At 40.3% G+C, this 14,084-nt stretch overlaps 1 protein-coding gene across 1 annotated transcript in view; it reads right to left on the bottom strand.

Moving 5' to 3' along the window:
• Positions 1 to 1,243, bottom strand: part of il34 (interleukin 34) — a 56,140-nt gene extending 54,897 nt beyond the window's left edge. Inside the window, exon 1 of the mRNA XM_028003975.1 lies at positions 928 to 1,243. The gene's annotated coding sequence lies outside the window, so the exon portion shown is untranslated. The remainder of the gene's footprint in view (positions 1 to 927) is intronic.
• Between the last annotated feature and the right edge of the window lie 12,841 nt (positions 1,244 to 14,084).

Raw genomic sequence — 14,084 nt, 5'->3', positions numbered from 1 at the left:
AGATGCATCATCCTCATCAGGCTGGAACTAAAATCCTGCTTCGTTTGAATTTTTCAGATTCAACTACAAACACATTGTGTTTCTGTGGCATTCTGCTGGATCTGAAAGACACAAATATTTGATTTCCTGTCTGAAAAAAAGTCTTTCCAACCATAATTCACATTATTTTAAGCCAGACTGAAACCTATATGAACATCTGCAAGGATTTACATAAATATGAAGCTTCCAAGGGTGTTTATGAATATGTAAGGAGGAAAACATGCATTTTTATTGTATCTTGATTTATAAATTGCAAGACTGTTTATATGAACATGTAGGCAAGAAAACGGATAGCATGTACTCCAGTGCATAGAAATACTCAATGCATCAGTTACAGACTTGTTCTGCTGTTTCTGTGCTTTCAAATAAACAAATAAATGAAATAAAAAGATCAAATGTAGCAACAGAGATCAATAAAAACAATAACTGAGTCTCAAAGACCAAAATAAACTCACATTAAAGTCAGAAAAATGAGGTAAAAAGATGTTCGTGCAGAAGTTCTGGGTTTTATCCAGCGCACTCTGTCCCTGTTTCCACAATTATCTGATGTAATTATCTAAATTATTTTAGGGCAGCAGAGGCGCACCGCTTCCACCTCTCCACTCCGCAGCTCAAAACATGAGCAGACCTGGCTGTGACCCGGATGATCCGGCTGCAGCCCTTATAAAGAGTCGCAAATGTCAACAGCAAAACCTGCGCAACGTCTGACGCAAAGCCGGAGGAACGCACGTTTCGCGCACCTTGACGAAAGTGAAAGTGTTGCACGCCACTGCGCACTTTCAGATAGAAAAGCCCCTCAGCTCAGCGGGGGGTCTGAGTTTAACAGTCTGAGCTAGAAACGGTTTCACCTTAAAACCTGAGCGCTGTGACCGTGGGAACTGCCCTTACCTTTCAGAAACAGCCTCCACGCCCAGAAAGTCCTCCCCGAAAAGCCGCAGCAGGTAAAGACGTAAGAGGACGCAGCAGCTGTCCGGCTGCGCTCCGGGGATGCGTAAAGTCTCTGCGCGCTCAGACGCGTCGGCCGGGTTGATCTCCTGTCACCTGCGGATCAATAAGAATCCATTCACAGAGCTGTGCGTAAAAATCAGCGTGGGAAGGTCATTTTCGGTTCAGTCCACGCGTGGAGCCGCCGCGATCTGTGGCTGTACGTTCCGCCAAGTGCGCAACAGGGAGCCTGCAGCTTCTTCCAATTGCTTCACACCTAAATACTGGCTGGATTTCAAAATAAAAGCCTGTCTGCGCACACCTCCAACCCCCACGGATGAGCTGCCGACTTCCTCTTTTACAAAGCAAAAGCCCAACGAGGCAGCAGCGCCTGCAAACCTCACAGCGGGTTTTATAATTAAAAACAATGAATGAATTACTTCCCCTATAAATCTCTCACTAGAACCCAGAAGGAGTTTGTTTCAGGAAGATTTTAACTCAATTCTTGATTTATTTGCTGCAATCTGCTCGGTTTCCTCAGACAGAAATGTTTTAAACTAATTTATTTTGATTTAATTCTGTTTTTCTACAAATATTTTTTATTTATTGTCACTTTGCTGTTTCACAGAAATTTCCCCATTAGAGAAGAATAAGAATAAAAGATATTTCTTATAATTAACTGAACCTCATCCATTGTTTTAGGATCAATTGGAAAGTGATTGAATTTAAATTGTTTTTTTCTTTCGTGTAAAGTGTCTTGAGATGACATTTATTATGAATTGGTGCCATATAAATAAACTGAATTGAATCTTTAACATTTAAACAATTAAAATAATGATTTATTTTAATTTATATAATGTTGAATATTAATTGTTCATGTACATTTTATATGTAAACATGTGGAAATTCCAATAAAAAGTTAAATAATTTTTTAAAAAACATCTTCATTTAGTAAAGAATATTTATTCCCACACCTCATCTATAAGACGATTATTAATATAATATAATCTAGAAAGTATTTTTCTTTTTAACACTTTTAATATGACGTATCTTGTAGAGTTAAACTGAAAAAACTAAGTACAATAAATGAGGCAAAAACCCTTAAAATAATCCCAAGTTTAATTTTTTGCCCCCCATTTCTCACATTGTGAGAACATTTTTCATTTACAGATCTGTTCAGGTTTGTTTTGGTCAAATTAATTGTTGGAACAAGTTTGTCATTTGTTGAGGATCAAAATAACAGCCAGACGAACAGAAATGTGCCCAGTTTAGTGGAGATTTTTTGGAAAAAGAAAACAGACACAAGAGGAAACGAAGCAGGGAAACAGTAGGAACCATCAGAATGACAGAAACTTCAACACAGACGGATTTAATTAGCACAATAAATGTCAGATGTGATGATGCTGAGGTGGCTGTGCTAAAACCGAGGAAGCAGGAGAAAATGGCCGACGGAGGCGAAGTGAGGATTAATCAGACCACAGGATAAATTCAGAAACAGAGCAACGAGAGCAACAGAGCAACAAGAGCAACGGGAGCAGTGGGAGCAACAAGAGCAACGGGAGCAACGGGAGCAACAAGAGCAACGGGAGCAACGGGAGCAACGGGAGCAACAAGAGCAACGGGAGCAGTGGGAGCAACAAGAGCAACGGGAGCAACGGGAGCAACAAGAGCAACGGGAGCAGTGGGAGCAACGGGAGCAACAAGAGCAACGGGAGCAGTGGGAGCAACAAGAGCAACAGAGCAACGGGAGCAACAAGAGCAACTGGAGCAACGGGAGCAGTGGGAGCAATGGGAGCAGTGGGAGCAACAGAGCAACGGGAGCAACAAGAGCAACAGAGCAACGGGAGCAACAAGAGCAACGGGAGCAGTGAGAGCAACGGGAGCAACAGGAGCAACAGAGCAACGAGAGCAACGGGAGCAACAGAGCAACGAGAGCAACAGAGCAACAAGAGCAACAATAGCAACGGGAGCAGTGGGAGCAACAGGAGCAACAGAGCAAAGGGAGCAACAGGAGCAACAGAGCAACGGGAGCAACGAGAGCAACAGAGCAATGGGAGCAACGAGAGCAACAAGAGCAACTGGACTCTCTTGTCCAGTTGCTCTGTCCAGGAGCAACAAGAGCAACGGGAGCAGTGGGAGCAGTGGGAGCAACAAGAGCAACGGGAGCAGTGGGAGCAACGGGAGCAACAAGAGCAACAGAACAGTGGGAGCAACGAGAGCAACAAGAGCAACTGGACCAACGGGAGCAGTGGGAGCAACGGGAGCAACAAGAGCAACGGGAGCAGTGGGAGCAACAGGAGCAACAAGAGCAACAAGAGCAACGGGAGCAGTGGGAGCAACAAGAGCAACAAGAGCAACTGGACCAACGGGAGCAGTGGGAGCAACGGGAGCAACAAGAGCAACGGGAGCAGTGGGAGCAACAGGAGCAACAGGAGCAACAAGAGCAACAAGAGCAATGGGAGCAGTGGGAGCAACAAGAGCAACAGAGCAACGGGAGCAGTGGGAGCAACAGGAGCAACGGGAGCAACAAGAGCAACGGGAGCAGTGGGAGCAACGGGAGCAATGGGAGCAGTGGGAGCAGTGGGAGCAACAAGAGCAACGGGAGCAGTGGGAGCAACAAGAGCAACGGGAGCAGTGGGAGCAATGGGAGTGTGAATTAAATGGATCTCATGGAAAATCTACAACCAGAAGTTGAAACTGCAGGAAGAGAAAGTAAATTAAAGAACAAAACCAAAACATGAGAAAACTGAAAACTATGAATGAGGAAAGAAATAAAGATTTAGAAAATGTCAGCAACAATAAAATTCAAAGTGACTAAAACTATGAAAAGATAAAGAAGTACATTGCAGAGGCATGTTAAAGGAAAACGATGGAAAATTTAATGATCTTCGACTTTTTATTAATCCAAACCAACTGGGTTTTTAGTCTACATTTAAACAAACTCAGTGTTTCGGCGGTTTGGCAGTTTTCTGGAAGTTTGTTCCAGATTTGTGGCGCATAGAAGCTGAAAGCTGCTTCTTCATGTTTGGTTCTGGTTCTGGGGATGCAGAGCAGAACCAGAACCAGAAGACCTGAGAGGTCTGGAAGGTTGCTATGACAACAGCAGACCTTTAATGACTGTTCGTGCCGTTCAGGGATTTTAAATGTGGAAATTCACATTTTGTACGTTTTCTACTTCTATTTTGGTCTCGGCTGTTTCTGCAAATACATCAAACACTAAAAAACAACACAAAGTGTTTTTTGACAATAAGTTTTTGTTAATATGTCTGGAAAATTAGCCGTTTCAATAACCTTACAAATATAACGTCATAAGGCACCTACTGCTGCTAGCAACCCTAGCAAAGCTCCAGCATGTTTGGTCAGCTGGTTTTACTGACGCATGTGCTGTACAATGGCTGCTGGAAAAGACGAGTGTTTTGTTGTTGACTTACCATCCAGAAACCACTTGCTGCATTCTGGTCGGTTGTGCCGGAGGCTCCACTTCTGCTTTTCAAAGTTGTATAACTTAGCATCGGTTTGCAGCCATTTTCACATGAGTGTAAAAGTGACAGGAGGCCCTAAAACAGCAAATTCTGAAAGATTAAAATCTCATTATCTAAGAATGATTTTATTCATAAAATGAAATGAGCAAATTTTGATGAACATGATTGATTTGTAAAAGTAATAAAAAGGTTAAAACATCCAGGGGTGAATACTTTTTATATGAAATATGTGCATCACTTTCGCCACACAGAGAAAACAGAATCATCTGAGCTCATTTCAGCAGAATCAATGTTAAAACGTGGAGTAAAGACATAATAAATGCATGCTTTAAATGTTATATTTAATTGCAAAATAGAGAAACTTTCACCATAAAGTTGGATTGATTATTTCATTTTTTACTTTTTCAGTTTGCCTCAGCTCTCTTCTTTAAGTCAGGCAAGATTTTTAATATATATGTCAGCTGTATTTTATAAGCATCGTTTACAGTTTTAAGACTGGAAACACTGAATTCTGCAGAGACCGTCTCAGTGAAATGCCTTTTAAACCAAGATGACACATTTCGTGGTATTTTGCAGGCTGAAGTAAAACGGCAATAAAGATGAAGCTGCTGAGTCGGTGGTTGCTATGGTGATTTTCCTCTTTTGAAAACACACGATGGTTGGAGCAATTAATGGTTTCAGGGTTATATTTTTTGATGATTGACTTTCAAACCTTTGTGATCACAGATTAGGAGTCCAAAGGAGGAAGTAAAGATGGATGAATTATAAAATGGACTATAATTACCTTGTAATGTTATTTTAATTTCCTTTAAAGACTTCCTCAACCTTTCAGAGTAAGGACTTTACCTGAGAAGCATGAGCAGGATAATTTGGACTCATTCTTTCCACATAATGCTGGACATCTTTGGCCACAATTTGCTCTCCTTCATGACCCAACTAGGAAACCAACTAACTAACCGGTTCCACATCTTAGCTTTGCCTTTCTTAGCATCCTAGCTTTATTTCTGACATGATTTATTTTTTAATTTTGCAGTGTGGTGGAGATGACGCGGTGTAAACATCGCTGTAGAGGAATGTGGCGGGCAATGCCCCGTTCCCCCGTGGGCTTTCCCATCTGAGCTCAGCAAACACATGTGGTTGTGGGGGAAGTTTGTTTTGGTCTGATCCAGATTCTGCTTCCTGGCTGCTGGGATTCCATTACTGCGTTTATTTGGTGACAGATGAGAGTGATGTAATGCCGTTTTGTTCAGGTTCCTCTCCTCTTCTGAATGTTTTCATCTCAAAGTTGGAAAACATTTGGTGCCGGTTTGCTCATTTGAACGCAGCGAAGTGATTATTGATTAAAGCTCAGCTGGCTTTGCAACCAGATCAGATCCATTGATTAACTGATTATTGGCCAGCTGTGTATCAGCAAAATACTACAAGAAAAAACCCCCATCTTATTCTGCTTTTTTAATCCCAATTATTTATTTATTCATCATTGTTTTATTCTGACGTTATTTAGTTTTACTATAGTTTTTATCCTAAATATATTTTGATTTTATTCTGGTTACAATCTAGTTTTTATTTGAAGGAAGTAAAGTTAAAATTATTCATATAGCACCTAACACAGACATTGAAATCACAAAGTCCTTCACAAACACATACATAAAAACTGACATTAAATTTAGCATAATTAGATTTTGTCTTATTTTCATCTTGTTTAAATTGAGATTTTATCCTACTTTTTCTGCAAAACACATTGACATAGAATATAGTTACTTTATAAAGCAGTTTTTCAAACCTAAACGCCGCTTTGATTTGGGACCAAAATTGCAATATTTCCTACATTTTCAGCTCCTGCAGTTCTCCTTCACGCTGCGAACCAAACATGTTCCCCTCCTCGCCTGTGGGGGGAGCTGCACCTAGAACCACTAAAGAAAACGACACAAAATCTTCAGAAGCACAATTTCCTTCTTCACAGAATGTAAATAAAAATGGCGTGCCATCAGATTCTAGCGGCTGTGGGATTTCTCTTTTGTCTTTGGCAAGACAACAGATATTTCTCCATCTAGCACTAGATGCTAGTTTGCTTTGGTTGTATTTACCCAGAATGCCCTGCGCTGCAGTCCACTTCCAACTTTTGGAGCAGTCCCTAATCCGTTTACCATCCGTATAAGCATTCAAACCACACCAGAGTTCACTTCAACCGAACTGAGACGGAGGTTTTTAGACGGACCAGATTTTGAATTTTGCTCCAAATCAGAGTTCAATTGAACATTCACAGCTCCACAAACAAACCGGACCTTCTAGTGATTGAAGTGGACCAAACAGGGCTGATATGAATGCATAGGAAATGATTAAGGAGGGTTCTGATTGGTGGTTCTTTACCACGACGGACTGGGTCCATCTGGAAAGAAGCAAACCAAGCAGGTGGTCCACCACACCAATGGAGGTCAGACTGTTGAGGACGATATGACGGGGGATCATCTCAAATAATGTGCTTTAGTGGATAGAAACCAGAATCAAACTCTTTACAGGGATAATATTTTAGCAAGATGATCATGAACCTGTAAGCAACTTTTTTTTTAAGGATTTCAAAGCAGAAATGTGAGGTTTGAAACGGGTCTGGGTTGGTTTGAGTGACCTGAATGAATGGGGCTTAAACAGGCATCAGCATCTCAGATGCCAGCTGAGCTTTATGCAATGTTACCAAAGAAGTTTAAGAGATGAGGAAGCCTCATTTTGTTTTTTTTGAAAGACGTATACAACTTTTCAGAATTAAAATGGAGAAAAGGCAACAGAAAACCCCTTTAAAAACCTGGAAAGAACAAATCAAAGAGACAGTAAAACCACAGAAATGTTTCCTCCCTCACCAGCAGCGGTGACTCAGCTGGGACAGAAGTGCTGTGTTGCTACCAGTAAAGGGCCTGTGGTCTAACTAAGAAGTGTTGTTTCATCGACTTCTGCCTTCACTTCTTTTGTCGACAGTTAGTCAAGACATGGAGCGTAATCTCGGCTAAATGCAGAAGTCCTCATGGATTACATCTGAGAAGATAACGGACATTTGCTCCAGATGCTTTGCAGTGATTTCTGCTCTGACCGTATTGATCAGACGTTTTTCCGGCTGTGGCTGAGGGACTTTAACCCCAAACCGGAGTCACATGTCAAAGAAGTGGGACATAGTGGGAAATTTTTACATGCAAACTTCAGATTACAAACATTGCTAGTTGGAGTGGTTCCTCCACCGATCAATAACTGCGACTGGCTTCCGACCAGAAAATGAGAACAACAGATGAAGTGGCTGAAAGCAAGAAAGAATGGAGAAGTTTGTAATTTATATCAGGCCAGGTTTATTTGTATTGCACTTTTCTTCAACAAGGCAGTTCAAAGTGCTTTACATCATAAAAACATAATGCAGTAACCAATTATAAAAGAAGCAATAAATGTTACATTTTCTCAAATCCCATCATCTTGGCCATTTAAGAACCTTGAAATGCTTCTAATGGAGCCACATCTAGTGGTGCGTTCACACCAAACGCGTTTTGAGCATCAGGTCTGGTTTACATTCAAAGTCCATGTGCATCAAAGGCTCAAAACGGGCCCTCATGGTGCCTCCACATAGACTTTGAATGTAAATCAGACCCACCTGACGCTCAAAACTGCACTCATCTGTCTTCACAGCGAGTTTTTAACCAAAAAGGTCTATTTTGGTCTAATCTGCTTTTCTGCATCGAAAGGAATTAGTTGAGGTGATTCAGGCGTCTGATCAGAAAGCCTCTCTCTGCAAGTTTTCCAGGTATTTCCCAATGGGAGGAAATCCAGAAGAAGACCCAGAACTCACTGGAGGGAAACTGTATCCCATCTGGATTGAGAAATCCTTGGAATAAGAATGACTGGGGCTTCCTTCTGGACTGGTTGAAGGCTCCAGAAGCGGAAGACAACAGAAGACAACGTATGATGGATACAGAAAAAGATGGGTTGAGTTTCCATTGAACATCAGTGTCATCAGTGTTAAAAGGGACCCAATATGCAAAATTCACATTCTGCAGGTTTTTATACTTTCATTTTGGTCTTTACTTCTAAAAACAGTCAACCTTATAAAAAAACAGATTGATTTTTGGAAATAAGTTTCTTGGTGTCTGGAAAATGAGCTATTTGAAAAACCTTCAGAAAGAAATGGTGCAAATCAGCAGGCACTGCCTGTTACCTAGCAATCCCAGCAATGGGGTGCTGTTATTTAGCAATCTAAGCAGAGCTCCAGCATCTTTGGTCAGCTGGTTTTACCGCTGTATGTGCTGTACAATGGCTGCTGGAAAAGACAAGTGTTTTGCTGTTGACTTACCCTTCAGAAACCACTTGCTGCATTCTTACTGGTTGTGCAGGAGGCCCACTTGTACATTTCAAACTAGTACATTTATATGATTGCTCATGTTTGCAGTCATTTTCACCTGCAAGTGTAAGCTGCAAGCAGCATCTTATCTGGATTTAAAGGGACAAGAGTCCTTATAAAACAGCTCATTCTGAAAGGAAGTAAAATAGCAGACTAAAATCTCTATCTAAGAATAATTTTGTGCAAAAAATGTAAAGAACATGTTTGTATAGACCATGGACCTATTCTAACCTGTTTAAGGAAGCATAATAGGTCACCTTTAATTGCTAGCTTCTTCTGCAGCAACGTTTTTACTGAAGGATTCAGTTTATTCTTCATGTTGATTCCTGATTCTAGATTTTTTTATGAAATTTATTGTGTGAATTGAAACATGAGCAAAACTTTAATTGTGTCATGCGCTCTCTTGATACAAACATCAACAAATCGTCTGTTTTCCACAGGTACGTGTCAAAATAAAGTCCCACATTTGTTTATCTGGAGCACGACGATCTTACAAAACAACTGTAACCAACTTTGTGTGTACAGGTGCCGTGGTGGTGGGTTGTTTGGGCAGAGAAAGCACAACCGGTCAGAACAATGAGGACAAATAAAATGGCTTTGTTCCCAGAACCGCACCGCTACCCTCTACCACCAACCAGCCGCTGCAGCCTGAGGACAGCAAACACAGCAGCCTGTCTGTAACTTTCCCTCCAGTCCCCGAGGTCGCTCCATCTCTCAAATGTTTGGGTTTCACTCCCCCCAAAATAGCCTCAGTATGTTTAACAAGTCCGTCAAATAGATCTCTAAGGGTGGCTGCACAGATTCAAAATAAATCCTGTGATTATTAGCTGGACTTGGACATGACCATCTCATGCCGTTTGTTAGGAACGTGCAGACGATGTACAGTAGATTATAGTAACTGATTCACAGCTTACTTCCAATGTCTGCCTTTAATCTGGCTTCAAATAGTGAATTGCATACCGTTTGCAGACTGTTTCTCTAGCAGAAAGTATTGGACCACTACTGGACCAAAGGAAGCATGATGGTTTCAAGCCTTTATGGAAGCGCTTTTGGGTCTGTGGTGGCAGCAGCTGCACTGGAAGAAGAACCAGTACAGTTCGTGCAAAGATGATCTAAAGTCAAATTAATCTCACGTGACGTCAACAGTTTTAAATGATGTTCAAAATTACTTTTTATACTTAAGCTTTGTGCAGACCTTTCCGGGTATTTATAAAAACAAATATCTCTGTTGTATTGTTTAATAATAATATTGTACACATGACTGGTTTCAGAAAGGTTTACGCCCGCACATACACCCCAAGTGTTGTTTAAACATGCCAAACCCATAGGGGGCAGCGTAGCACGTAGCCAACACCTGTGTCAGCCAATCAGGGTGCTTCAAAACAACCACATCTTCCTCTTAGGAATTCAACGTGGCGCCAGGAGGTTCATTTGACAGATGTATGGGTTAAACTATTTTAAAATGAATTTATTAAGACAAACATCAAACGGGAATCGTGTCAAAGCAGGTACGTCGATATACTGACACATTATTTGTTGCTGACTTTATTTCCGGTTTCCCATGGAAAACACACAAGTACAAATATAGAGTTTTCTCAATTCTCCACTTTAGACAGAGATTTTATAAATAATTGTTTTTAGAGATATTAAGCTGCATTATTGTATCGATGAAAGACCAAAATGCATAAAAATATATTTGTTTTCCCAGGTATCCAGCTATGTCGACTCGACCTGAATTTTATGACTTTAGATGTCAGATATTGCGGTCTGGCCTTTCCCCCTCCATAAAGCACTTTACGGTGCCTCGAGGCACCAATCATCGGGTCGGTGCCCCGTTTCCCCTGTCTACACTTTTAGCCTGTTTTTACTGTGCTTCACTGTTGACCTGCCTCCTTATCTAGGTTCTGGTTATTCTGTTGGTGTCTTTCTGTTTGTCTGGAGCTGCTGTTGCCTCCAAGAACCAAGGCCACCAGCCAAGGTTCTCACTATTCTAACAGATATGCATCTCCAGATGACAACTTAGTGAGCAGGATGAGGTCCTGATTTAATAAAGCAATTTACACAAATACTATGCAATCTCCAGACTTGCTTTTTCCAGGGGAATTTTGCTCTGATGCAAGGAGCTTCTCCATACAGAATGCCAATAAAATGGTCACCCAGCTGAACCACATGCCTGTGATTCACAATGTAAAATCTGCACCCTGGTGTCAAACAAGCGAGGGCAACCAGAGAGGCAACCAAACAAGTCATTATCAGTCTGTGGATGGCAGCATTAACAGGATATTTTCTTTAATTGACTAATTTGAAACAATTTTTATGGATTTCTTCACCCACATGATCACGGTGCAGACATTTTTAACCGTAGACCCGGCGGTAACTCAGTCAGTCAGTAAAAAACAATCCCATTTTTAGTATCATCTCTCACCCTGACAATAAATCTTGTTATCCCTGAAGAGTTTTGGACCGGAGTGTGTCTGGTGCTGGACTTTTGTTTCACCAAAAATCTCATTCAGCGAGTCTCACTAACTTCTGATCACTTGATTTGGAGAAATGTTCCCTGATTTCAAAACTGAAGTGCCACTTGTAATCCCAGCGTCCAGTGTAGCAAAGAGGCTAATTCTTCCTCCAAATCAACATCAAAACTTAGAGACATTTGATTAACAACCTGAATAATTCAGGTCGATGCGGCCGAAGCTGTGAGACTGTCAGGCCACTGTAGTTAATCGTTCCTAATTTAAGTGCGATCGTTTAATTTCATTATTTATGTGTAGTTACTATGGCAGAAGTTAGTGGTTTTGGTTTTTCATCTGCTTACTGTGTGACGACATGATGTGGATTCTCTGTTCAATATCAAACTGAATGAATATGTCATTATCATTTTGACGGGTAAAAACAGATTATGACAGATTTTCTTTTGATGCCGTCAGTCAAAATAACTGACCATGAAAAAAAATCTAGCGCAAGCTCTGGACTGAAGTCTGAAAAACGCAAAACTGATAAGATGAACTACATCTTTCTGTAGTTCATTTTGTGAACACAGAAACGCTTTGAGAGAACTGAAAAAGACACAAAACAGTGGAAAGATTGATGAATAAATAGGAAGTAAAAAAACAAATCCCAACGCAATGATAATTAATTTAACAATAAAAGCACATCTTGCTCTGTTTGATTTTACCAACAATAAAACCCAGTGTGCTTTCCTTGAAAGGTCCAGGATTTCATCCTTTACTAGGGTTGAAGCATGTGATTTTTATTTTCAGCCAGCTTTAAAGCTTCAGAGGTTGTTCAATCGAGAACACGCCTGTGGACAGAAGCGACAAAGTTAAAAGTAAGATTTATGTCCACAACCCCCTGCAGGTAGGAACTAATTACCAGCCCAAACCCTCAAAGATGGCGAGGAGATAAAGTCTCGTGTCACATTTAATCAGATCTGCTGCACTAATGAACTGGGGTGTTTATAACTTCCTATGACACATTTCATATCGCTTTTTGAAGAATTTATTTCTTAGAATAACTTGTTTACAATAGTTAATTGTAACTACTACTTTTCACGTGGCTCATAAAGAGCAGCCAGACCACAAGATGTTGACAATAAAGGCCAAAAACAAAAAGACACGCTGTAATGTGACGGTGATCAGTGGACAGGAATCAGAGGACAACTTGGACAAAACGCAGGTCCATCACTGAGGACAAACATCATGAAGGGAAGTTTAGGGAGATCAAGTCATGTTTTTGGTCTGTGGGAGGAAGCTGGAGTACCCAGAGAGAGCAGACTCATGCAAAGGGAGAACATGCAAACTCAGATCTATGCAGTTAAATATAAACAGCAACTGTGACAAGAGAGGAAAATATCACACAATCTTCAGATTTTCTTTTACAAATCAAGCGGAAATATTTACCCTGGCATAATACAACCATCTTTATCTGAATTTTCCTGTTTTCAAAGATCTTTTTTTAAAATAAATTATGCACATTTACATTACAGCTGCAACTCTTTTATTTTGGGCTTATTTCTCTATCATCTAAATTAAACTTTGTTCGTTTAGTGCTGACCTTTCTTCCATGTTTGTGTTGTGATGTGTGTGTTTAAGGTTGAACCAGAACTCAGACCGGAGCTTTTAAAGAACACAACGAGAGAATTTATTAACAAAAACTGAAGATTTACAAACACTGGCGCAGGCAAAAATGGAAAAATATGAAAACATAACTCAAATAATGAAGGATAAAAGAGGTGAAATGATAGTAATGGGGTAACCATTGAAGAGAAAAGAGGATAGGCAACCAGAGAAAGAGTAAATCTGAAATTAAACTGAGATTAGCAGTTTAATTTGCAATTCTAATACACAAATAATAATAAACCAAGAACTTAGAGGAATTAACAAATACCTGATCTAAGTAAATAGTGAAAAAAAATCATTAAATCAGAATTGCAAATGAAACTCGAGGCTCAAAACCTTCTTAAAAATGACGACTTAGACTGTTGGCTATTTTTAATGTTATTTTGCTTCATACCTGCAAAAATCCTAATATTTTTATAACTATGTTATAAATATATTTGTCTTTATAAATATTTTTATACAAATATTTTACATTTATTTTTATAATACAGTACAAATATTTTTGCTACACGTATAATAAATATTTTTATAAATATTTTTTATTATTCATCTTACTATGAAACAGTCACACCAATTTAAGGTCAGTGAATCGTTCCTGTTTTCTCCAGGATATTCCAGGGTCGTCACACATTGAACGTATTTAAAACCCACAGAGTGACGCCAGCCTGATTCATTCCTGAAAACGACAAATTGTGTCCAAACGTGTTTAAAACCGACCACATCCCGCTGAGTGTCGCCCCCAAACCCTCAGCGCTCCAACCTGAGGTGATGCATTTCCTCCACAGACCCAGATAAGGCTTTTACTGCAGCAGGAGAGAAAACTTTGCCTCACAACTGGATTAAACTGCTGGGCCACATGAAAGGAGCTGTCAAAAATCACACCTTGGTTCCTGTCGGAGGGAAGAACCCGGCGAGGCGCTGCTCTGATCTCAGGGACTGTTGTTGTTCCAGCAGACAATAATGTTCGCTTTTTACAACCCACAGCATCTTTCCTCACTACACACAGTATCATCGCTTCTTCTCATCAAACTGTGAACTGAGTTCAGTTTTTATTCATATTAGTTTAAAAGGTTTTTAATCTAATCCAGCAGATTGGATCCAGTCTATAAGCTGCGTTTTCATTAACAATAAAATCATTGGAATAATAAA

This window comes from Xiphophorus couchianus, chromosome 2, assembly GCF_001444195.1.
Source record: "Xiphophorus couchianus chromosome 2, X_couchianus-1.0, whole genome shotgun sequence".
Taxonomy (NCBI): domain Eukaryota; kingdom Metazoa; phylum Chordata; class Actinopteri; order Cyprinodontiformes; family Poeciliidae; genus Xiphophorus; species Xiphophorus couchianus.
This window is presented reverse-complemented; position numbering and strand designations above follow the sequence as displayed.